The 24,516-nt window shown below is 38.9% G+C and overlaps 1 protein-coding gene across 1 annotated transcript in view; it reads right to left on the minus strand.

Annotated features, from left to right (window-relative positions):
• ARL15 (ARF like GTPase 15) overlaps positions 1-24,516 on the minus strand; it is a 216,363-nt gene that overhangs the window by 151,440 nt on the left and 40,407 nt on the right. The gene's annotated exons all lie outside the window — the stretch shown is intronic.

Below are 24,516 nucleotides of genomic sequence, written 5' to 3' on the forward strand. Positions count from 1 at the left end.
CTACTTAAGTCTGCAGTTGGGTATGCATGAGTTTGCTTTCTGTGCTAATTCCATGCAATACCTGGTATGAACATCAGAGCAGCTGCTGAGCAGTTGCTGGCCAGGCTCTACCTGTTGTCACAGGAAAGAATCAGAGAACTTTGCTCCACTGATGTGCTTCCTGGGCTTCCTTTGCAATGTGTTTTACCTTATAATATCAGCTGTTGAAGAGTACAGCTTGTAAAGAAATAAATTTTGCTGGACATACCTCTAGTCATAAATATGTAAATCTCTCACTTTCCCTGGAGAAGTATAAATTAATCACAATATAAAGGAAAAAAAATTTCTTACACAAAGTCTACTTTAGAGTTCTGCTTGCATCTCTTAAACAGTATTGCCAAAGTAGGTCAAGCTCACCCAAAAGGTCCTTTAAGCCCTTAGTAAGGTTCACCAGACCTTTCTTTAAATGTAATATGGAAAATTTTTATGTAAAAATCTAAAAACGTACCATTCTGGGAAAGCTAAGAAGTTTATATTTAAAGTATGGGTTATAATTACCTGCTGATGCCCAAGACAGATCTCCACCACCCCAATACATATAAATACCTTTTTCCCCAGTATCTGCCACCATCATATCAGAGAAATACATCTGCTATAACAAGGAAGGAAAAAGGTGTTTGTGCAATCACTCCTTTCTCATACACTCTCTCTTTACATAGTCCCAGTTCTTTTCTTCTATCTTAACCACAAGCCAATCACCGCATTGGGTAAAGAAATCCAGTCTTTACAACCTTCACTTAGTTCGCCTACATAACTACCCAGGATCTCTCATTGAGGACTACTGGAGAAGCAGAGAAACTGAACAGATGTCAGTAAGGCACTGTTGCAAATAGTGGGGTCTAGTTCTGTGAGCAAGTCATCCAAAGAAAACGTGATTATAATAAGACAGCTCACTGAATGCAGAACTTCTATTGGATTCTTTCCATATAGATGGAAAGTTATTATACGTGCTGCTGAAACAGTCTTCATTGGTTTAAAGAAGCAAAAGATAAGTTTAGGGAAAGCTATGAAATTCCTTCAACACCTTTTAAAAATGTGAAAGGAAATATTTTAGCAGTAAAAACATTTACAGTAGTAGTTAGGCTGAACAAAGGCAAAAGGTTGTAAAAATAAAAGCTTTGCCTCTACTAAAATTTGACTCAAAAATTATTTTTTTCAGGAAGGTTTGCCTTTATGTATGTGTCTGTAGCTAAACGGAGTAAACATGCCTTCTAGCTTTATTCACTGACGTCAGTTTATACTTATCTCACAGATTCTACAAAGCCACAGCAAATATTCTACTCTGGTACTTAAGTGAGAAAGGCCAATTGAGTTCACTGCACAACATAAGCTCATTCAAACAGAGTTTCCACCTAATGGATATCAGGCTGAAGGCCACATAAAATTCTTCAAAGCTCGCCAGAGCTCCCGAGGCTGTGTGTCAGGCCCTTTGCAGCCAGACTTTAAAACGGATTCAGTTTGTCCCCGTCAGTATGGCAGTTTTGGGACAACTTCTTGATGTCATATTGCAAAACATAAAGGAACAGATGAGCTGATGAAAGTCTGTGCTTCTCTCTGTCCAGACACTGTGCCAGTTCTTATGCAACCAGACACGACTCTTGTGGCCCTGATAACATGTAATAACCTGCAGTTCTGTCAAGGATAATTATTGCTCTTTGTAGAACACATATGGGGGCTCTGTGGGTGATAAAGGGGCTCCGCAGGCTGGTTTTGTGAAGTTCATTATCTCTTTAGTGCAGATTCCTTAAGTCTAGCTTAGTCTGGACAATCTTTACATGCTGTTGATTAAACATACAAGCAAAAATCCAGGTGAAATTGCATGTCCAAAGCAGAGTATGTAGACCCACCACCCACCATCCTTCACCAGTATGCAGAGTCAGGTATGAAAGTTCCTGAGATATAGCAGACACAGAACCGCAGAAGATGGGGAAATGGCTCCCTCCAGACCACTCTTGTATTTTATTTGGTATAATTCCCCTATCTTTGTTATGTTTATGGCTTTTTCCTTCTGCAAGGCTAATTTCCTTCAATAGATATTTTTGTTTGGTTGGAATGAAAACAGACTCTAAATATTCTAGCTTCAAAAAGCTGCTGAAATTCAAACTGCTGTGTATAGCACTTACCACCAGCTGACATGAGAAATTCTACAGCACGTTTTAGGGGATACTTGTAATAATGTATTTAAATTTTATAAACTTGTTTCACAATCCTCCTTACTCAAGCTCAATGAACACGTCTTCCAATGGAAATATCACTATACAAACAGTCTAATCACTGTCTTCCTGTTCTCTCAGCAACTTAAAGTTACTTGGCCCCTAACAGAGTCAGGGCTATTTAAGCATCCATGATAAGAGACTAAACCTCTATTGTCACAACTTTGGCAGCTGTATCTAGTAGCTGCACAAGATCTGTGGAGAGTAGAAAATTAAGAGGTCATTGACCATGCAAATAACATTACATCCTATATTCTGCTTTTGATTACGGACAGGAAATGCATCCTGAAATATTTTATGAAGCATGGACTAGAGCTACACCATTATTTAAGATGTTACCATGTATTACAGTGCAGTCTGAAATGCACAGAACTGCAAGAAATGTGTATTAGTAACTAAAAAAGCCATTCCTGAAATCCAAACCACAAATAGATCAAAAACGTTGAGAGAGTTGTTCAATTCACAACTAGGGCTCAGCCCTTTCCAAAACCAGCATACTTTCCACTCCATTTGGACAACCCAAAGGGCATAAGAGAAATGTGAATTAACAGCCTGGTCTTGAAACAGTTGTCAGATATGGACCTGGAAGTCTCTTTTCATTGATTCCCAAACCTGATTTGATGTATGAGCAACTGTCCAATAAAAGGCTGCCTTTTAGGTATTGTAAAACAAACTCCGAACCCAAATGAGGGCACTCAGAGGGAGCGCTGGAGAGGACAGAAAGAAAACATTTGACTACTGCAAATATAGGGTCAAGCAAAGCTCGCTGGCATAGTCCCTGAATGTTGTTTGGGGTATGTTCATGCATTTCAGCCCCACTACTAGCAACAGAAAAGGAACAACATTTTTGGGAGCCCTTTCATCCTATCAGGGTAAGACTGACCTTACTTTAAAGGGAGAGCTATGTCAAACAAAGTGTCAGTTTTCATGATTTTTAAGAACATCACACTCAAAACTCTTTATAGCCATTGGACAGGGAGAAGAAGCAGGCAAAGAGAGGCAGGCAGGGAGTCAGGAGTTAGTATTTTTTTTTTTTTTTTCCCCCCAAACCAACAAGCAGATTTTAAAGTACTTAATACAGTATCTGGAAAAAATGTATTCATTTAGCCAGTTTTGAAAAAAGGATGTATTTATCCAGGAAACTGGGAGTAATTAGTGCTGTAGTCTGCAGAAAACTGTACAATATTCAGCACCACTGTTACTTTCATTTTACTTGTATGTGTGCATGCATGCTGCATGTGTACATACAATCATATGCAAGAGCTAAAACAAGAAGTTAGCCAGTCCTACTCCTGCTTATGGATTTCTATCCCAACCAGATGATTCCAGTTTTAGGTGGATCAGCATTGGACCTGACAGTTCTAGACAGTGTCCCTTGAAAGCCCTAGGGAGATTTCTTCCAGGCAAAGCATTAAACATTGTGTCTGTAGCAGGGGTGACCAAACACTTCTGATATATGTGCCCCCCAGAGATCACAAATTGAAGCTCCAGGCAGCAAACGCCCCTGAATTACTACTCTTCCCAACACATTACACTGCCTCCAGCCATTGAGTCTGTCTTTGCCTACTCATTGTACTTCTCATTTCACTCTCCTTTTTGGGGTGAAATACTCCATTATTTCTGCTTTGTTCTGGACCCATCTCCTGTCTGTTTCTTTTGTTGCCACTATTTAATAGGGACAAACAGAAGCAAGGGATTTCATGCTTAGTTGATTAAACACACACACTCTCATGCAAAAATACACTGTTAGTGCAACTTTAATGCTAACAAACCAAGCATTCAGAGCTCTTGAAATCCGGAATTAAGGCTGAAAGCTCAACCATAACTCTGCTCCGCTCCCCCTCTTGCTTATACTTATAGATACGGTCTCCCTTTACATTTTATTTTTCAATTAAAGTATCTTTAAACTAACAGACTTCCAGTATGCAGCACACACTTGTATCTGGAGGACTGGTTAATCATCTGAAGCTGCTGATGAAAACTCAAGGAGATTATTAAAAAAAGTCAAATTTACACACAGCAGGCTCCATAGCTCTGATGTTGTATGAGATCACACGAGCACAAAGAAATCTCAAACCTTGAAGAGATAATGTAGAAGATGGGGGAAAAAAACAAGGTAGACATAACACTAAGGATAGGAAACAACTGGGAGCAGCAGCAGAATAACTGAATGCAAATAATAAACTTCTTAAGGCACCTGAATGAAATTACATACTAGGAGAGAGGGGAAAAAAGGAATATATAAATAAACTAAATTTTAACTGTATGAATACCTTAATGTTAAATTAGTACGACAGAATCTATACATTTGACTGTGTGAGCTAAAGCTGCAGACTATTCAGTTTCCATACTGCTGCACAGGTGGTTTTACCACTACAAAAAAAGGGACGAAGAGTAAAAAATACCGATTTTAAGACACAACCAGTGACATGGCTTTCATGTTTTCAAAACATCAGACTGATAAGGTTCATCTTCACCTGTATGACAACAGCAATAAGGACAAAACCTAACAGATTGCTGTTCATTTTGTGGGTACCAACAGAGATGAAGGAATACTCACATAGCCACTGCCATCCTGAAGCAATGTTCAGCACAGATGAAAATACTAAAATCATGACCAGCCACCTTCTTTGACAGCCCACAATCTCATTAAACAGTGACCACTATACTCAAGCTCCTCTGTTGCAATACAGACTAAGGATCCAGACTCCAGCAGAGGGGCCCCAGCTCCAGGCCTGCTAACCTACTGCACCACTCCCCCCCACAGGGTGAAGTAATCCTCTTGTTTAACCTGGCTAATCTTCATGAGTGCATGGTCAGCCCACTGGTTGAACCCAAAAGCACTCTTCCTCTACATGCACCTACACATCTTCAACTTTGTATCAGCCTGTGCTGCAGGAAGACAGACAAGTATATGGCAATAAAAACAGGATAATATAAAACAGGACAGAGGAAAACAAATTCTCAATTAAGTCAGGCAGTTTTGCAGAGCGGAGTCCTGGTGATGTCCTAACTTATAGGAATGTTACAGGACACTAAAACAGCAACATATTGTTTGGAGCAGGAATCTCAAATTCTTCCTTCAGACCACTAAGAAAAGAAATACATTTGGATTCATTGGTTGAAATTATTCACCAACCCCCGCCAAAAACTTCTCAGTATTTCAGAGGAGCCACACTTCTGGAGTCTCAAAAGGAGCAATCACATCTCAAATGACTTTCAACATCCCTATGTAGTCACCAGCTGAACAAGACATAAGACACAGGCTCAAGTACCAAAACCAGACAAATGACACAGCCCTATTCATTCTTGAACATATTTGACAACTTTGCTACCAGCGGAGAAGGCTTGGAGGAAACAAGGTCAAGAAGAAATAACCAGCTGACTTCTGACAAGCCAGATATGACACTGCTGTTCAGAGCATATCACTTCAAAAGACCTCAGAGTCAGGATGCATTCTTCCTTTGAGTGACAATAAAACAATCACAATGGGTTGAATCCTGTCCAAAATCCAGAACAACTTTTGGATTTCTCAAGAAAATAAAGTCTTCACTATCTCAAGGACAAAATAAAGGTTTCAACTCAGTTTTTGATGGTCAAGCTGCTGGCTGCCACATTGCACAAGGATGAAGGACAGTATCTTCGTACAGCAATTGAAGAGAAGAGATAATTTGTTTTATCTGATATCAGAGGGACTGCTCTAGGGTGAAAGCTTCACCCAGAAGTTCACGGCTTTAGGAACTGCAAAAAATTTGATAAATGCAGTCAAAAACATAACTTCCCTGGAAAAAGCTGTAAGGCAACAGAAGTCCTTTCCCTGCTATCAGCCAAAACAAAATCACAAAACCACGTATCCAAAATGGAAAATAAGCCTCTCTGACCTTAATCTCTTGCACACTCCCTGTAAATGAAGGAAGAGCAAAACCACATTATTACTCTCCACTCCATTCACACTGTGCTTGAAGGGAGCACGAAGAAAAACAGTATCAAGTTCTGGATGTACTCAAATACTCAGTGCAGTAGTATGATTTAAAAGCCTACATAAAATAAAACAGCACATGGCTATGATAAACCAATGCTGAGTAAGCAAAACAGTTAAACATATGCACAGGTGTGACTCTGAACAGAGGAAGACAATCACTCACTTCACTGCAGTGTCAAATCAAGCTCCAAGGGGGTTGTTGGACACCTCTCGGTTTCATCAAGTGTAGAATTATTGCTCAAGTTGTTTCCTTTCTGACAGTTTGCTTTCCATTTGTTTTGCTGCACAAGAGTAACTCATCTCTTTCAACCCACCAGTCCATTCACATTTAACAGCAAGAGACAAAGGCAACAAAAAAGATGAACGAAAGCCTTTGCAGTTTGTTTCACAACATAATGCAACACAACTGTACTAAAAAAGCCCAAAGAATCACTGAAAATACCAGCAAAAAAGGCAGTAGCAGCACCAGTGTGCAAAAGTTAAGGATGTGGCACATTCCGTCACTTCTAATTTCTAGTAAGGATGAAAGAGAGTGAGATATATTTATAAAAAAAAAAGCTACTGCTACTGTCCTACTCTGAAATTGCTAGGCAAATTCAAAGCACACTAGGAGAGTAAAACCCATCACCAAGGGTGAAGTGAGATTTCTGCAAGTTGCTGTAGGATTTATGTAGCAAAAATGGTTGCAAAAAAATTCAGTTAAGTTAAAACAAACACAAACAAACTGATTTGAAACATAGTTGGAAAAAGCACAAGGAATCTCAAGTACAACAAACAAGAGAAGTGTGCCCTCATGCAGATAGTCAGAAGATCTCAAGGGGGATTCCAGTGACACCAGTTGATACATCCCTGAGAAAAGTAACAAGATCTGAACTGTTCCACCCACTGTATCAGTACCATTACAGAAACAGACAAACTCCTGAAAATTTTTTCCACCCAGCTTCAGCCCACACTCTCAGAGTTGTTGGGCATCATAATCGTAACTAAAAGAAAACAGCTCCCGGGCTGTGTGCATCTCTCTGAGTATCAAAAAGCAAAGGAACCTAGAGAAACTCCAAGTGTGTTTTGAGGGAAAAAGAAGTAATATCTAATGCTTACTTAAGGCAATGTTTCCTCTGAGATTAAGCCCCAGGATATGTCTTGTTCTTTCTTATGAAAGATTTCAAAACAAACATTTACCATAAAATCTGAGGGAAAAAGAGGAGAAATCTCTAAGGACAGCAGACCAGACTATTTTCTATAAAGCCCGGTCTTACTGAACATGTCCGTAGCTGAGTAGAATAGTAAGTACAAAGAGATTGTCGGTATCAGTCAAAGTAAGAAAATCTGTACAAAAAATAGAACAGAAGGACCCATTGACAAAGGAAAAACCTAAAAGAGTTTTAGAATTATTTTGCAAAATACCATAGAGCAAAATTAAACAAAATTATGATAGTGTGATGGTACATTAAAAAGGAAAGTACAGTTTCAACTGTCACTTTTAAACCTACCTGCTCAGGGGTCCCAGCTAATAATTCTCTCTTTGCTGACAGAGTACAAGAAGCATACCACAGCAAATTTAGGTATTACCCAACCGAGAAGTTAGCAAACCAATGAACGTTTGGTTGCTCTAAAATTATCAGTAGGCAAGGGAAAGAAGACACCAGTAAAGACTGATACAAAGAAAGTTACTAAAATAGAAACAGTCTATGTAGTTAACATTTAAAATTAAGGGTAAAAAGCATTACTAGTGTACATGCTGTCTAACAAGAAGTAATGGGAGGATTTAGGTAAAAGGAGGAAATGGACAGAAGCACGAGGATAGCCAGGTTCTGCAGGCAGTGCAAGTGTTCTGGCCAAAGAATTTTTCTGCTTGGAACACTGAAGACTAGACTACCCTCTAACACTAGAAAATGGAGTAAGAATTACACCAGCATTGGCAGAGACACAAATGGGAGATCTAACAGGTGTACCTGTCCATGGTGTTATCAATCTTCAGTGCTGAATGTGAAGAATTAGATAGTTGCAAGCTATGGGCATTTCTTATTCATTAGGCTCCCTATGAACGATTTCGCTCTTACGTGCCCTTACCATTTTACTTTCCCTGTATGCTATATTTACAAAAATAAGAACCTCTAAGAGGATATCTATTTTGATCAAAAGACCTAGGGAATATGAAATATTTAGTAACATATACAGGAAGCTCTCTTCCCCTCTTATATAGCATAAGAGTTTTACTTTGCTAGCACAGCACATTACTACTGTGGGAGGAAACAGAAGACTGACCCACACAAAAACATTAATCCAAAATATACAATTAGGGGAAGGCATATGAATCTCAAGTACCATTAAAAATTCTTCAAATTTTAATCAATGAGAGCCTCTTTGAATGTGAAACAGTTTTTGCCTCAATCAAACTCTTAGTGAGTTAGGTTTGAGAAACTTCAGCCATTGAAAACATCTCATGCTCCAACACAGGCATTTTGCATTTCTCCTCTCTCCCATTGCAAGTTTGGCTTTTTTATTTTCCTGGCTATATATCTACATCTACCACTGAGTTTCTCAGCTGTCACCAATCTGTTTGCTGATGAAGACTCTATTGGCTATTTTGTTCATCTAGCACTGTAAAATCAGAACTGTCAAATTCGTCACTGCTAAGCACGCATGGATCAAGGACTACACAGCCTTTAAAATGTCTCGAAGAGAAACCCAGCAGGTGCTCTGCTTCAATGTTTGGGGAACACAACTCAATTTGAGATGGGGATTCTCAGCTGACAAGGAAGGGAATGGATCATACAGAGCAACGGGTCAACTACAGATATATATAAGTTTTTTTCATATGTTTGCACTGTTAAAAAAGCCAACAGAAACAAACAAACAAAATAAAACATAAAACCCCACATAACAACCACACTAATCTGTTCAAACAAGATTTTTTTTTTTTAATAAATATTGACCAATACCTATTCATCTGTTTGAGTTAGGTGAGGGGAAAAAAAAGGAGAAAAGGTAAAGAACACTTTGTAGATAAATTCTGGACACTCTTAGAGTTTAAGCTGGCTTTGAAAAGCCACAGCTGAATTTTAACTTTCAGGGGGGGAAATAGGAGCTGGCAAGAACCAGCGCTTTTTTTTTTTTTGTGAAAACACAAATTATTGTGGCCTTGCTCACAAAACAGCCTGCCATACATCTATGCCTACTCACACGTATGTCAGCATGCCGTCTTTGTGGTGCAGACAGCCCAAACCGAAAGTTTCCCCTGGTGAAACTACAACCATTTTTATCAGTTAAGGGGCATGAAATACTTCAAACCACAGGAAGGTATCACTGTGCCAGAATTTTTTTTGTGGGAAAGATCCGCTTTTAGTCTCAGAGCTGATGAAAACCTTTTTTCTGCTTTGCATAGGTGCAGCACCCAGGCAGCTCTAGCAAATGCACGCTTTTAAAGGGAGTAAAAGCCCTCAGCCCAAAACCTTCCTGTGCCACCCCTTTCTCAATGCTACTGCTTTCACTGACAGTGTGCTGGGTGTCTGTTTTTTCAGGTAATTATTACACAATAGTTCCATAAAAATTCTCTTAAGTTAAAAAAGCAACAGGTTGTTAGTTAAGAATATAGCTTATGTTGATGAAATATGATCATAAATCCAAGCAGAAATAAACTCAACATGCTATTCAGATAACTGCGCACAGCTCTGGGGTGCCCAGTCCCTCACGTGCTTTAATGCTCAGCTGAGAGATTTAGTACTTGTTCTAAGGAGGCTGCAGACACCTCAGTAAGAACTGACTCGCTGCTTCTTACTGGAACAAAAATGTTACCATTTATTCCAGATCAGCATAAATCTTGCCAAGCTGGGAAACTCCTCCTTTTGCTGGCTAGAGAGAAAACTTCACTGAGGACCACAGAGAATTGCTGTAATGATGAGAGTCTATCAGAGAAACATAAGCAATCTGGAGCTGGTGGCATAATTCAGAATGAGACAACGAATAAAAACAGGCTTAAGAAATAGAAGATAGCTGTCTTTCAGAGACTAAGACATATGATTAGTTGTAAAAGCAGAACACTGGCTTTAACTCAACCTTTTTGTTTAAAGTATTTTTAATTTTTTACATTCACTTCCCTAAGGACTGACAGATTATTAAAGAATTGTAATAAAGAACTGGAAGCTAGGATTTTGTAATATAAAGGTATGACAAGGAAACAACTTTTACAGTGAAACTTCAGTAACTGCCAATTACCTACATATCATTAGATCAGTATTTCTGAAGCACAAGCAATATATGGAGCATGAGAAGAAACGCATACAGTTTTTCTCATGCCACAGAGATTTTTTTCACTGAAGAGGAAGCATTCACAGCTCAAAAGTATTTCCCCATAGCAATTTATAGCAATGAAAAGATACAAGGTGGCACAGGATTTATCTACCATTTTATACAAGGATTAAGAAGTGCAGCACAGTTTGATTATGTTACTGGGTAGTAAAATTACGAGGTGTAGGATTTAAGAAGAAACTACCTGACTAAAACACGTCAAATAAAGATCACAGCAACTGAAAAAGCACCAGAAGTATTTTACTTTCCTAAGTAATAATAATACAGTCTTCTTTATTTGAAGAAATGTGTAAATGATCATGTTTCCTCACCCTTGCAAGAAATTCTTTAGGTCATCTTATCAAGTTTATTGCTACAAAAGCGTACAATCACAAATAATGCCTTAAAGAGATCAGTGCTTAATCGGGAAGAAATGGCAATCTATAAAAGCAGGGGAAGAGAGACATTTGAAGAAAAGAAGTATTTCAGAACAAATGTCTTATCATAAACATTCATAAAATTAACAGACATTAAACCTTGGTTTCCTAGTGGGCTGCACAAGATCCTTATCTCATGCCCAGGTGGAATCATCACGCACGCAGATGAACCTTCACTTGGTACATTTGCAGAGCAGAGCCAAGAACAAGGTGCTGGTGTGCTACTATGAATCAAAACACTACCTCTGCAGAGCAGCAGGAAGCAAAAACTCTGCCCCAAATCCCGCAGCCCAACAGAGTAAGAGCTGATCGTGGAGCATCAGCTCTACATACAACCTCCTTGGACTTGCACAGGTGAGGAAAAAGTAGAGGGGACCTCCTGGATAGATACTGAACCAAAGGAAATAAAAAGAAGAGGAGAACCTCCAAGATTCCAGTCACTTCCAGCTCTGCAGGTTGAGAGCAGAAAGATTAGAATCTGAAGAACGTTTTCTGCTCACATTTTCATACAAGCAGTTTATAAAGCCTATATAAATGAGAAAAATATGCTGTTTGCAGTTCTCTGGCAAGAGGCAAAATTTCTGGTGCCCAGTGCTCAAGTATGAGCCCCTATGTCTCCTGCAACAGAGGAGCTGAAGCACCTGCAAATTGTGTCAGGTCACAGTCCCCAACTGATGAATGCCAAGGAAACCAAACTAAAAAATATGGAGCAACACATAAAAAAAAGCATAAGCCTGACCATTCCTCAAGACTCTTCCAGTTAGGCAGAACGATGAAGCAGAAATTCTGCCACTATGAACCACACTGCTCAAATCTGAAAATTTGTTAACAGCTACCATTTTCCTATTGAATTTTCCAAGTTCCTTACCACAGGAAACAAAATAACCTCAGATCTTTTAAGCAATTAAATGCACTCTCTAAGCCTGGAGATACTTCAATAGAAAAGAACAGAATACCCACGCAGACAGTTCAAGATGAAAGAAAACATAAGAAATACTAGTGAACATATGCTGTCTCAAGTTCACAAATCTAAATGCATTTTTGTAAAAAACAGTGAAAGGCTTTTGATGATCATGAGGCAAACTGTGGTTTCCAAAACCACTATGCCATTGCCTAAATTTTTAAACTGACAAACTAGCAGCAAGTTGGGTTATTTTTTAACTTTATTCTTAGAAACAAACCAGAAAATTTTATTGAACCTATTTTTAAGTGTACCTAACTTCACAAAGTTGAGGATAATGTCAGCCTGAAGAGTAAAATTCAGCCAAAGAGCTGAAAAAAAAGACCTAAGAATACTAGCAGGAAAGGGAAAATCTATATTGTTATTAGCGTATTACTTCTAGTGAAATACCACTTAACTCCAATGCGATCCAAACCACAGTGCAGTGTGTAAAGCAGCAAAGACTGTAAATTTCTTACACTAAAGAGAAGTAATAATTATATGGCTTTTTTTTATTATTTTGTTCAGACTTGGAATTTGGATTTGGGACTTATTCAACCTATATGTAGTTCAAAAGAAAAGAGTCCTTCAGCATAGAAACATGGTCTAAAACAATGACTAGACGCAAATTTCAGTACTAGTTTTCTTCCTAAAGGCAACAAAAAATATGAGAATATGATTGCGATGTCCATCTAGTACAAGGAAACTAGCGTAATTTAAAGCTGTTTATTGTAAGAGGACACAACTGAGCTTAGAAGTCCCATTGTTTGACTCTTGTCCAGAAACAGAAATCAAAATGAACTATTAAGCTGTAGTCTAAACGTTTGAAGATTTTTCAGCTGGGAACATTATGCAGCCTTAAATGGTAAAAACAGTTAAGTCCTATCCCAATAAAAATCCTAGTAAAAATAATATTCTAGAAATAAGATGAAGTTCCAACAGACCATAAATTGATTTGGAAATGTTCACATTAGAAAAATCACATTGACAGCAATAAGCATAGTGTTGAATAGTATGAAACCAGGTAAATATTTTTGCACTAAGTGTACATATGAAGTCCATTGTAAAAACATTAAAACCTACTTGGACTTCCAGGCACACTGAAGTATTTCAATGACAAATGTATCACAATTCTTCTTCCTGCTGTCTACTGCTTTTCTCTCCTGCTAAGCCTTACATTCCAGCCTAATAGCAACATATTTTCTACTCCAATCAACCATACTTCTCAGTGGTATTTCCTAGAAAAATTTTTCTTCTGTGTCAAATAAACAGAGAAGAAAATCCTTCAGGGACAGCTTGATATACCACAGATTCCAGTTGAAATAATACTGAAGCAAGAAATTAAGAATTTCCTTAGTGAGCCTACCAGCACAGAAAATGGGGTAAAAGCATAGACATTTTAGCAAAATTTAACTGTATCAAGCATGTGACTTGGACTCGACTCTATAATTTTAAAGCTATGTGGATTCAGAAGGATCAGAAAAGTCAAGCTGTGTGAAAGATCAACTGCAGTAAAAATAAACTGAAAAGGTCTACACAAGCAGCATTATGGTATTGCACTATTACATGATCATGCATGTTTCATTTGGAAAAGAAAAGCAGCTCATATGTGGAATTTTAGAAGAGTGAAGTTGTTTTCATAATTTTCTGGTTAAAAATAATTTGGTGGTACCTGAATAGACAAAAAAAGTGACAAAAAAAATTACCTTGCAGGTGCCACACAGAATCTCATTAAGGATAAACAAAAACATATTCTTTCCTTGAGGAACTGCTGAACTTCTATCAACAATTAAATACTCCATTAAATCAAACTGCACATAACAAAGAACTGCGTGAATTTCCAGTGCAACTCATTTATCAGTGTTCTCATACAATTCTGTGCTGCCCACATTTTCAGGAATTAGACCTGCAAGTTTCCCCATTTTTACACATATTCAAAGAATTTAACATTATTAGACTGTCATAAATGACTTAAGATTTTTGGCAGGCCATCTGCTGTAATAGCTTTGAATTTCCCTTAAGTGCTTATTGTGGATGACTTATTTTAACAAGAATTAACACTACCTTGTGGCTCAGACGAAATCTAAACTCGTAACTCCTTTGCATCACTAACATGCCAAGTGAAGGACAATGTTATATATGTGGTATTTGCTTAAGCTAAATTAAGATGCATGACGTGTTACATATATTGGACATTCTTTTGATCTTAATTTGAAACTACTAATCCTTCTAAAGCAGAGTAAGACAGTCTCCATATGCTTGGTCTGTGTACTTTGTATCTCTGGTCAGTAGAGTAAGAACTCCCAAAAATTTAAAAAGAAATACTTTGCCAGTCACAGTAGGTTTAAAAACCAAGCAAGATCGCTAACGCTTACCATTCCACAAATTCCAACTATATTTGAAAAGTCATACCAGTCCTACTCTGCATTCCGAATTTCTGCAATATTCATTAGTTTCAGCGTAAGAACAACCATCATAAGTGGAAGACCGATTGGCTCGTAATGTTTCCTGTGTTGGTTGCACTCTAGATCTACTTTGTTACCGTAGTACATAGAAGAATTTAATCAATCTTCCGAGAAAGAATCTCAGCAACTAGAGCTATTTCAGTGGCTTATTAGCTCCTTATTAAAAACAGACTTCATCACTGATATCTTAGGACAGTGAAAACAAAAACCAGATTGCATGGATTTGTTTTTAAAGAATCTGATGTCACCATTTTTGCTGTTATAAATTGATACTGAAAACAAACATTGGCAAAGAAAGCATATGTCCTATATTTTCTTGATTCCTCTATTGCCCATGCATAGGAAAAAATACTGCTCTAACTAACACTGCAGAATCCTCCCCTTCCAATACAGACAAGAGATGAGAAGATTTCAAAAATGAATGAACAAAATCTTTTATTTTCTGCTCTGTCACAGGGAGCAATCTATTTACACTTTTCAAACCATGTTTTCCCCTCAGAAAACTCTGACATACTGATCCTTCAGTTTTCAACCATTTTACACTGTTTATCACGTGGCAGAAATGTCAGCCATACCCTTTAGCATTTCGTACTCATTGACTTGGGTATTCTCCACGTCGTGAGTGAACAGGCACACAGCTTTGCCTATTCTCAACACATGGAACTTGGGACATGCAGCAGGGTGGAAAAGTTTCACTCAGAAACCTGACCACCTACAAGTTTTAGAGATGTTCAACACCGTGATGGTCAAGTCTCCTGTAGTATTTCTGTGGCTTTTCACACATGATCTAGCAATTATACTTTTCTCTTTATCAGCTGAACCAATATTCAAGTAATTTCTTATTACAGAATTTTTAATTCATTAGTCTGTAGGAACAGATTTTAGAACACTGCAGCAACTTCCAATTGTTTTTTCTGTAGTTTTATATAGCCTAATAACACAGGAAATTGTGCCTTGTTCACTTCAGTCAATGCTTCCATCCAAACACCCAAAGAAAAGTGTTTCAATACTGAAAAGCTGCTATTCCCCTGTTGTGCTTATCCTACAGTCACATCATGCCACATTAAGCCATACTGCGTGGTAAAGGCCAAGTTTTCATTTTGAGTGTCAACACATGCTACATTTACATGGGGCCCATCAAAACCAACGTATGAAGAAGAAGAGAACCTTACCTATGGTGTAGCCTCATTCCTTCAGCAAGGTTTGCTTGTTTGTTGTTTGGGGGGAAATAAGATATTTTTAATTTTGCAATTGCCAATTGTAGACACTGGTAGGCTATGGCTTCCAAATCAGACTACTGAAAGGACTGCCACACCCTGAAAAGCGGAGGAGGGATTTGGTTTGTTTGTTTATTGGGAACTATTTGTAGTACTCCTGGATGTTTACATAGTAACAGTAGTTAAAAACTCTTGCCATCTTTGGCTGTCCAGGAGACTGCACCCCTTCTCCAGGAATGTGGATTCAAGCATAGTTATCCATGTATTCATCACCCCTAGGCTGAGTATCACCAAGCACTACACCCCAGGGATGAGGTGTTTCAACTAAATCAACAGGCAGCCTGCCCTGCGAGGCGGCATGTGGAGATTGCTCACCCGCATTGGGCTGCCTGCTGGTCTGTTACCAGATTCTTTCCAAGATCTGGTGCTTGATTTCATGCTAATGAGTGGGAGTGGATCCATTTCCCCATGAATTTCTGTGATGATGGCAGTCAAGAGATCATCAGCATGGGCCAGATCAGGGGAGGGAGGCTCATTTCCACAGCAGCTGACTTCAGCAGCTAAATACTTGTGTTGGTGTCTCAACCGCAAAACAATTATTAGTTCAGCAAAATTTCCTTTGCGATAGCATTGTGATTATAGGAATAGTTTCAATGCCTACAAAGAGAAAAATGGAAAGCACCATCTCAGAGCACTATATGGAGTTTCAGCAGGCACTCGTATCGCATTACCATGTATTTTGAGCATGTATGCCTGCAACATTTTTGTCTGAACAAAAAATGGCATTTAAGAAGTTGCATGGAAAGCTTATAAAAAATGCAACAAGTGCTGCTTTACATAGAAGTAAGAGCAGGGAGAGGCCAAAAAAACCATGACAGATTTCTTTTACCCATTCTGTTGTTTGCCGGTTGGAAAGTAGTTAATACAACAGAAGTAAAATAAGTAAGTAGATAAATCAAGGCAGAGACCACTCTACAGTTTAGATTCCCCATGTCTTTCCTGTTTCAGCTACTCCTAGTTTTCTGCTCTATTGAAGAGGCTACTCGCTTCAGTGAACAGTACTTTTTGTTAGTCAAGTCTTGTATTAAAAAATATTTTGTGGCCTTGATGCTACATTTTTAATACTGGCTATTCATATGCAGTTCTGCACATCAAGAATGCTATTGTCTCTCTGCAAAGAGATAACTACCTAAGGCACAGGCTTTAGAAAGCAATCATTGTAGATCCTGTGCAATACAGCAAAAGCTCCAGTGCATCCAGACCAGGCAGAGGAAGAGAACGTAACATTGTCCCTTTTCAAAACTGGGGTTTTACTGATTTAAAAATAAAACAAGTAATATACCTTACACAGCCACAGTAGGCCCTAGACAGCTCGAGTGACAGTGTGGAGCAACACACACACAAGTGATACTTAAGCCCTTCTAGATAATGCATAAAAAGAAAGCAAATGTGAATTAAGAAGTGGATTCTTATTACTCCAGTACATTACATATATGCATGATGCAAGTTAGCCTAACTTAACTCAGTGAATCTTCACACACAGATTAGCGCTTACTTACCTAAACTGTTTTAAAATCAATTTTAATTAAGCTGCAACTTGTGCATAGAGTAGACTGTAGCTCAGAATATACTTACCATCAAAAAGCCATAAGGAAACAAAAGAGAAATGTATGAACAGAGCTTGAAAACACCACTTACCTACTTGAAAGTCATTAAAGAAAAATCTACCTGGAGAGCAAAAAGAATTAAGACACCTGTTTTCATACACCTGATTGTTTTAACATGAATTTCAGGCTGCCCTGCTATGTGAAAATAGTAGCATATTAACATGTTGCTGTCTTCTGATTCTGTTGGCTTTCCAGTGATTCTGTTGATGCCCTAAGCTTCCTATGTGAATTTAAGATCAGTCTCTCAACTCCAAGCCCTAAATGCAAGAGCATATTAAAAAAAAAAAAAAATCCATTTCCCTTTGTTACTTACAAAGCCACTCTGATTTCCCGCTTTCAGAACAGGCATTTGTTAATGCAAATGCATCAGGCATCACATTTTTTCCGTATGTTTCAGACGACAATATTGCCAAAAGTACAAATTTCTGTTTGTTCAAATTTATTTTGTACTTATACTGCATGTGGTATACCGAATGTGCCAACTCTCAAAAATCACACTGCAGTCTGAGTTGCACCCTCTGCTAAAAGAAATTGAACTTATAAAATCTAACAAGACCACAGCAGTACAAACACAGAATAATCTTCAAGACAATCAAAAGCAATTAAGATATCCAGATAAATGTCCTGTGAACTTTCTGAAGGGATACTTGTAGCTGTAAATGGAGTGACGACAAGAAACAATGGACAAATTGAAGCCCAAGAAGTTTAGACTGGATGTAAGAAAATACTTCTTCCCCACAGGAACAGTCCAGCAGTGCCCAGACTGGCTCTGTAGTCCATATCTTTGATGGTTTCTTCCACTTGGTTTTCAAGAGCAGAACTAAGCTGAATAAAGCCTTGAGCAACCTCGTCAGACCTCAGTCTGACCCTGCTTTGACCACAAGGTTGGAATACAGACCTTCCGAGATCCCTTCCAACCTCAACTGTCCTGTGAAAGCAACACAAAGTTTACAGAGCTCTTCTCTGATCTTTCATCCACACAGGTCTTAGGTGACAACATTTTCCAACAAATACAGTTTGTAAGTTGACAGTGCCCTTAGAAAGCTACCATCACTGGGGAGGGCCCTCAAAAAAGCTTGAACAGCTTATTAATTTTAATAGACTTCTGCAGACTGCTCACTCCAATGCACGCATGTTAATTCACTGCCAGTTTTGCCCAGGTGCTCAAACCCAAGCACCCACATCAGCTTAGTCACAGGGTGAGCAGCCAGCCACTTCCCAAGTTACTCACTCTTTACCCGTGAAAACACCTCTAGAGGTGTATCACAACAGGGTTGGGTTTTTTGGGGTTTTTTTCTCTGTTTTTATGATAAGGGGGGGAAGAGAACCGTCTCCCATGTTAACTGGAAAGGAATCGTCAAGCACCTCCTGCGCTTCTGGGAATGCTGTGGGACAGCTCTGAAGGGCTGCCAGAGCTATTCAGTATCCTCATTTGCACGGTCGGCAGGTTGCCAGACTGAGTTAAAACAATACCTGAGGTCTAGTTTATATTCCCAGCTGGGCCAGCCAGCTGGGATTTAAAACACTGGTTTGGGTGTGAGGGCGGTGTGCGTTCAACAAGGGAGTTAGGCCATGGCTGTAAAGGACTTCTTTTCTGATGCAAGGTCAGCTCAAGCAGCTCCACTCCCCCCCTCACCCTGTTTTCCTGGAGGTCTGAAAGGGTGCAGGCAGCGAGAGGCAGGAACTTGAGGCTGCACTGCAGCTGGGGTGTGGGTGATGGACGTGGTGGCCCAGCCAGCACCCAGCGGGCGCAGTGTCCCGGCTCCGCTGTCATGGCAGGCAAGCTGCAGGTACCACTAACACCTCTGGGCTGACAGGGACAGGCTGATGTCAATTTATTCTTAAAAAACAGGCCCCTCTCTCAGCTGCTCACTTGCTTTTCACCACTTACGCCACTCCTCTGCCCCCATGCCTCGCACACCAGTTGCCACAGCCTGTTACCTCCCTGCTCCCACCTCTCCCTCCTCATTTTCAGAGGAAAGGGGAGATGGCAGCACCTTCTTTCCTGGTTAATCACCTGTCAACAAAATCTCCTTCGAAAAAATAAAATGACAGTGACTTCCCCAAGTGCAAGCCCAACAAAAAGTCCTAAGTGTCGCTGCTTGCGCATCTCCAGAGTTAGGTAACACCAGTGGGCCAGCTCTTTCCAGAGGGACATTATGGGAGGGAGCACCTCTGGCCAGTCCGACGGCAGTACCCAGCATTGCCAACCAGCAGCTCCTAAGCTTTCCTTCTCTACTCCAGCCGCGTGCTCATGGAGCAGACTTGTCTTCCTCTATGGCACCAGGGGTCTTTGCCTCTCAGAGTTGACAGTGTATGTTTGTAATACACCAACCACCGGCACCCATGTGAGTTCAGGCAACACAACACATCATCCTGCTGCTTAGGAGGTTGTAGTGAGGTGGGTGTTGGTCTCTTCTCCCAAGTAGCTAGCGATAGGACGAGAGGAAATGGGCTCAAGCTGCACCAGGGGAGGTTTAGGCTGCAAATTAGGAAAAATTTCTTCACGGAAAGGGTGGTCAAGCTTTGGAACAGGCTGCCCAGAGAGGTGGTGGAGTCACCATCCCTGGAGGTGTTCAAAAAACAGGTAGATGGGGCACTTCAGGACATGGTTTAGTCTAGTCTACCCTTGATTGGCTTAGAGTGGACTTGGTAGTGTAGGTTAATGGTTGGACTGGATGATCTTAAAGGTCTTTTCCAACCTAGACGATTCTATGATTCTATGATAACCTGGCCAGGTCCAATATTTTGTTATTAGTCCCTCTGTTACTTTTTGTAAGTTCAGGCTGCCCCAAAAGTGGGACTTTGGGGGTGGGAGGGAACCAAAACATGAAAAAAAAAAATACAGTGTGCACCTTTTAGCCCATCTCTGATAAATTCACTTCCAATAAGCAACAAAGTTATGTTCAAATCAGTAAGCCACATTCATTAAAGTGAGCAATGCTTATACAAATACTCTATTGTCTTGCTGTAGAGGTAATGATTCTTGAAAATTTAAACTGTACATGTAAAAATCTTTTAGTTGATTGAGACAAGTTAAGACAATGTGAAGTAAGATTTCATCCCAAGTTGTCACCATATCAAAATAAAACCAGAAGTACTTTTAAAGAAAAATCTCAATTCTTAAACTTCAAAGAAAAATATCCCATCTAAAGCCTCCAAGGCTGGGTAAGATTTTCTAATGCACCATGAGCAAGGAATAAAAAGTAACCAAGCATAACTTCAGAATCGGGGCGGGGGGGGAAACCACCTGTATTTATTGTATGCAGCTACATGTTTCACCATCCAGTTAAAACCACAATAAAACAATAGTGAAGTTAAAATGCTGACTCAATTGTTTAAATGCTGTATTAGTATTCGTTAATTTTAAGTTAATATTGAAAATTAACTGGTTAATTAAAATATCTCAATGCAACATATGCTTATTTTGATAGAATTGAGCACAGAAAAAAAAAATCAAAACCAGGAATGTTTCTCTTGTTCTACTTAAAGACAATTAGAAAATGATGTTGCCACTGAGACATGGAAAGATACAACATGGAGACAAAGTTCAACAAACTATTAATCCCAGTAGCCATAGATAATAACCCTAAGAAAGAAAGAAAGAAAAAAAAAAAAAAGGAAAAAAAAGAAAATAGAACAGCTCTATGCCTTCCCTGCATAAAGGAAAAGAATTGTTACTCTGCTGTTAAAGATTTGTTTCTGATATCTTATATTCTTTTCACTAAAGAACTCGCACAGAGGAAAGTTGTGTAACAGTCAAACACGTTCAGAACACATAAAACACAGAAATCTACCCAATAAACAAAGATTACACCATCACAATCTCTGACCATGGATTTGAGAAGAATAAACTAGCTGCTTTTTCCAAGATTCAGTGGTACACTGCTGCTGTGTAGCAGGGAGGTTGTCAGCCCCCAAAACAGCGCACAGGGAGCACACGCATATTTTGCGGGAATAGTGAACTGCCTGCTGGAGAACCAGCTCTGATTTCCTGGAGCTGATTCTTGACAATTAGTATTTACGTATTTACTTTTTTGTTGTTGTTACATATTTACCAGATATATTTACTTTCTTCCAATGTCACAAAGCTCCTTCAAGCAAGAAAAATAGCAAGAGCAGATGATAAAGCTGTCTATAAAATGGCTTTGTATTTAATCCAATTCTTGTTCTTATTCATGATCAGTAATAATTATTCCTAGCAAACAGAGGAGAGACTTTCCAAGGCACACACCACAGACAGCCTTGCAAATTAATTCAAGTATTTTGTAAAATTGTTTCATCGTTAAATGGTAGCATTCCCCAAATATACAGTTTACTATAACATCTGGATCCTTTCATCATCCCATTACTCCCTTTGCTATTCTTGAAATATCCTTTTAACAGGAAAACATTTTCAAAACATGCTCTGGCATGTTCAAGCCCAAAGCTCGCCACTGCAATTCAGCTATTTGAAATTTACACCACCTCTTGTTTCCACCATCAAATGTATCAGCATGTCCAGCTTAATTTAAAATTTCCCCAACAGTCCTGCTTAGCATTCCCACTGCAACACAAATTACTGATGTCCTAAAAAAAAATAAATAAATAAACCCCCCCCCCCCCCAACAAAAAACTGAAAAGATACCTCAAACCCCACGACATTTGGCTTATTTTAAACATGCTCTCCTCAAAATCGTCTCTCCCCTGGTCCACTGTCAGTGGTTCTTACATTGCATAGTAGCTATGACCCCTACATTTGAGGTGGCACGATCAAAGGAGCCCTGGCCAGACTTGGAAAAACATTTCCACTGAGAATGGACATACTGCCTGTCAAAAGGTTATTCCCACTGCGTACAGGGAGCAGCTCATATTACTCCAGTGTAACATGAAAGTGCAAAATCTAGCCGTAGTAATCCACATACATGTTTTTCTTTCCAAAAAGGGCATATGGGAGACACTGACTGGAACAGAACATCCGTATTATCATTTGAAGGGAGGGGATGGACGGGTGAGGGAAAGCTTCCCTCATCAATCCAGCTGTAGGAATCAGCCTCTTAAAAAAACTACTCTTAAAAATTCTGCCTCTTACCATAGCAGTAACTTCTCTTCAGTTGCTTTCCTCCCCGTTAGTTAAAAATTTATATATGCAAATATACATCTACATGTAGATAATTGCACACATACACACGATCAGACTTTACACTCTGCGGAAGACAAAATAACTTTGGAGGCGTAAATCTTAATGTCAATGACAGGAAGGCTTTGGAGAACCATTACCATAAATCTGACAAACGCTAATTTGATGGGTGGCTGTATCTGTCTGCTGCAAGACCAGTCTAGACAGTCTATTGAGAAATCCTAAAACACAACTGTTTGTTCCCTGTAACACCATCTGGATATGGCAATAAGAGCCGACCCAGTGCCATTCACACATGGATCAAAGCACATGCTAATGCCATCATGAAGTCATACACATAAAAAATTCAATCTGAGAACTCTATGCAATTTTCCTAAGTCCTCACTGAAGAAACCTCAGACTTAGCACAACTCAAGCTAAGTGCATGAAGAGGCGGAGAGGGTGGAAAAAAAGAAGAGAATATTTAATGAGCTTGGCCTTCCCGAGGAATGTTAGGCCACCCATTGTATTGGAAAAGGCTCATGTCACACTTCAGTCATGGCACCCATCAGGGTGCCCCTTTACAAAAATTGATCCGGAGGTTTTTGTAATTACCTGTTTGAAACAGAAAGAGTGCCCAGCAATACAAGAAGGTTTCTGAGGTGTAAATCTTGCATTTTCTTATTTAAGACAGAGCTGGCAGAATTTGTAATATTGCAGACAATATTGAAAACCCCTCTCTCATTAAACTGCACCATGGCACTAGATCAAAGCACCAAGGGCCCCCTATTGAACTTCTCTAAATATTACAAACATAAGAGCAAGTCTGGCTATGCAGAAACTAAAAGTAAAGACAATTTTTTTTCTGCCTCCAAAAAACAAAACATGGCTTCCCATGGTACAGCTTAAAAAGGTAGAAAAAGTACTATATAGCCATACTGCAAACTTTAAATTGACACAGCTTCATCCACTCAAAAAAAAAAAAAAAAAGGAAAAAAAACACCTCTCAAAGATTACTGGGGGTTTTTTTCTGCACAGCTCACTTCCAACAGTTTCTGGGTTGCTTTTTAAACTAGTGCCCTTCAAGAGGTCTTGTAATTTTTATTTAATGTAATAATGCATTATGTAACAAATTCAACAATCTTCGTAAGACATTTAGCTTTTTCAAAATCCACCAATTTTTTTTCTGTGACATATCTGCTAATACTAAGCTTCCAACAATTATATTGTTCCCAGCCTTTTGACCATTGAGACTGTATTTCCCATTTAACTCTGTTTTCTTTTTATGATGTAAAAGTTTACAAGCAGTCTTTAGTCTTTCCAGAAAAACTATAGTGTGAAGCCAGTTTGCTGGTACTGAAGATGTATGAAGACAGAAAGCAAAGGCAGGTTTTAACATCCATTTTGATACAAGCTCCATCTTCTAAAATTGACATCCTATCACTTAAGTCTTTTTCTCTAATCTTTTGAAAGCAATCTAAATACTCATACAGAGGTATTTCATATAGAAAACATTTGTGCGAGACTACAGTGCTAGCTGCTTAAATATTTTTCTTTGTAAATTAAGCAGTGACAAGTGGCAAAACTTACTTCTGCCATCATGAGCAGTTCAATGCAAGTTAAATAACCACTAAAACTGCATTTTGAACTTTTATAATCTGATGCTAGCAATTTCCTGATTCCCGAAAAACAGAACTAGCATGTTAACAATAATGGCCTGTCATAAAATACTGCATCCCTAATATAATGTTTCATAAAATTACTGTAGAAAAATAAACCCCTTAGTTCCTTTACAGAACCTGCAAAATCCTGTAAATCTGCACACAAACACACAAAAATCACTGGAACTAAGCTTCCAAACACAAATAATTTAATAAAACTCTCAGTCTAACTTGAAAAAATATATACTTGTGAAAGTACAGTTAGGAAGTTACAACAGCAATACTGTGGGGCATCACTGAAATACAACTGTAAAAAAAAAAAGTACTCTCTACACTCGTTATGATCTTCTAATTCAGTACTTCCATGGAGATTTACAATTGTCTTAAAATTTAAATATCTAAGTTCTGTATATGTTTTTTAATAAAAACTTCAGAAGAGAAACAAGTTCAGACCATTATGGAGATGAAATATTCTGAGGAACTTTCTGCTAACATGCCATCAGAAGGGCC

The sequence above is a fragment of the Pelecanus crispus genome, chromosome Z (genome assembly GCF_030463565.1).
Source record: "Pelecanus crispus isolate bPelCri1 chromosome Z, bPelCri1.pri, whole genome shotgun sequence".
NCBI classification, from domain to species: domain Eukaryota; kingdom Metazoa; phylum Chordata; class Aves; order Pelecaniformes; family Pelecanidae; genus Pelecanus; species Pelecanus crispus.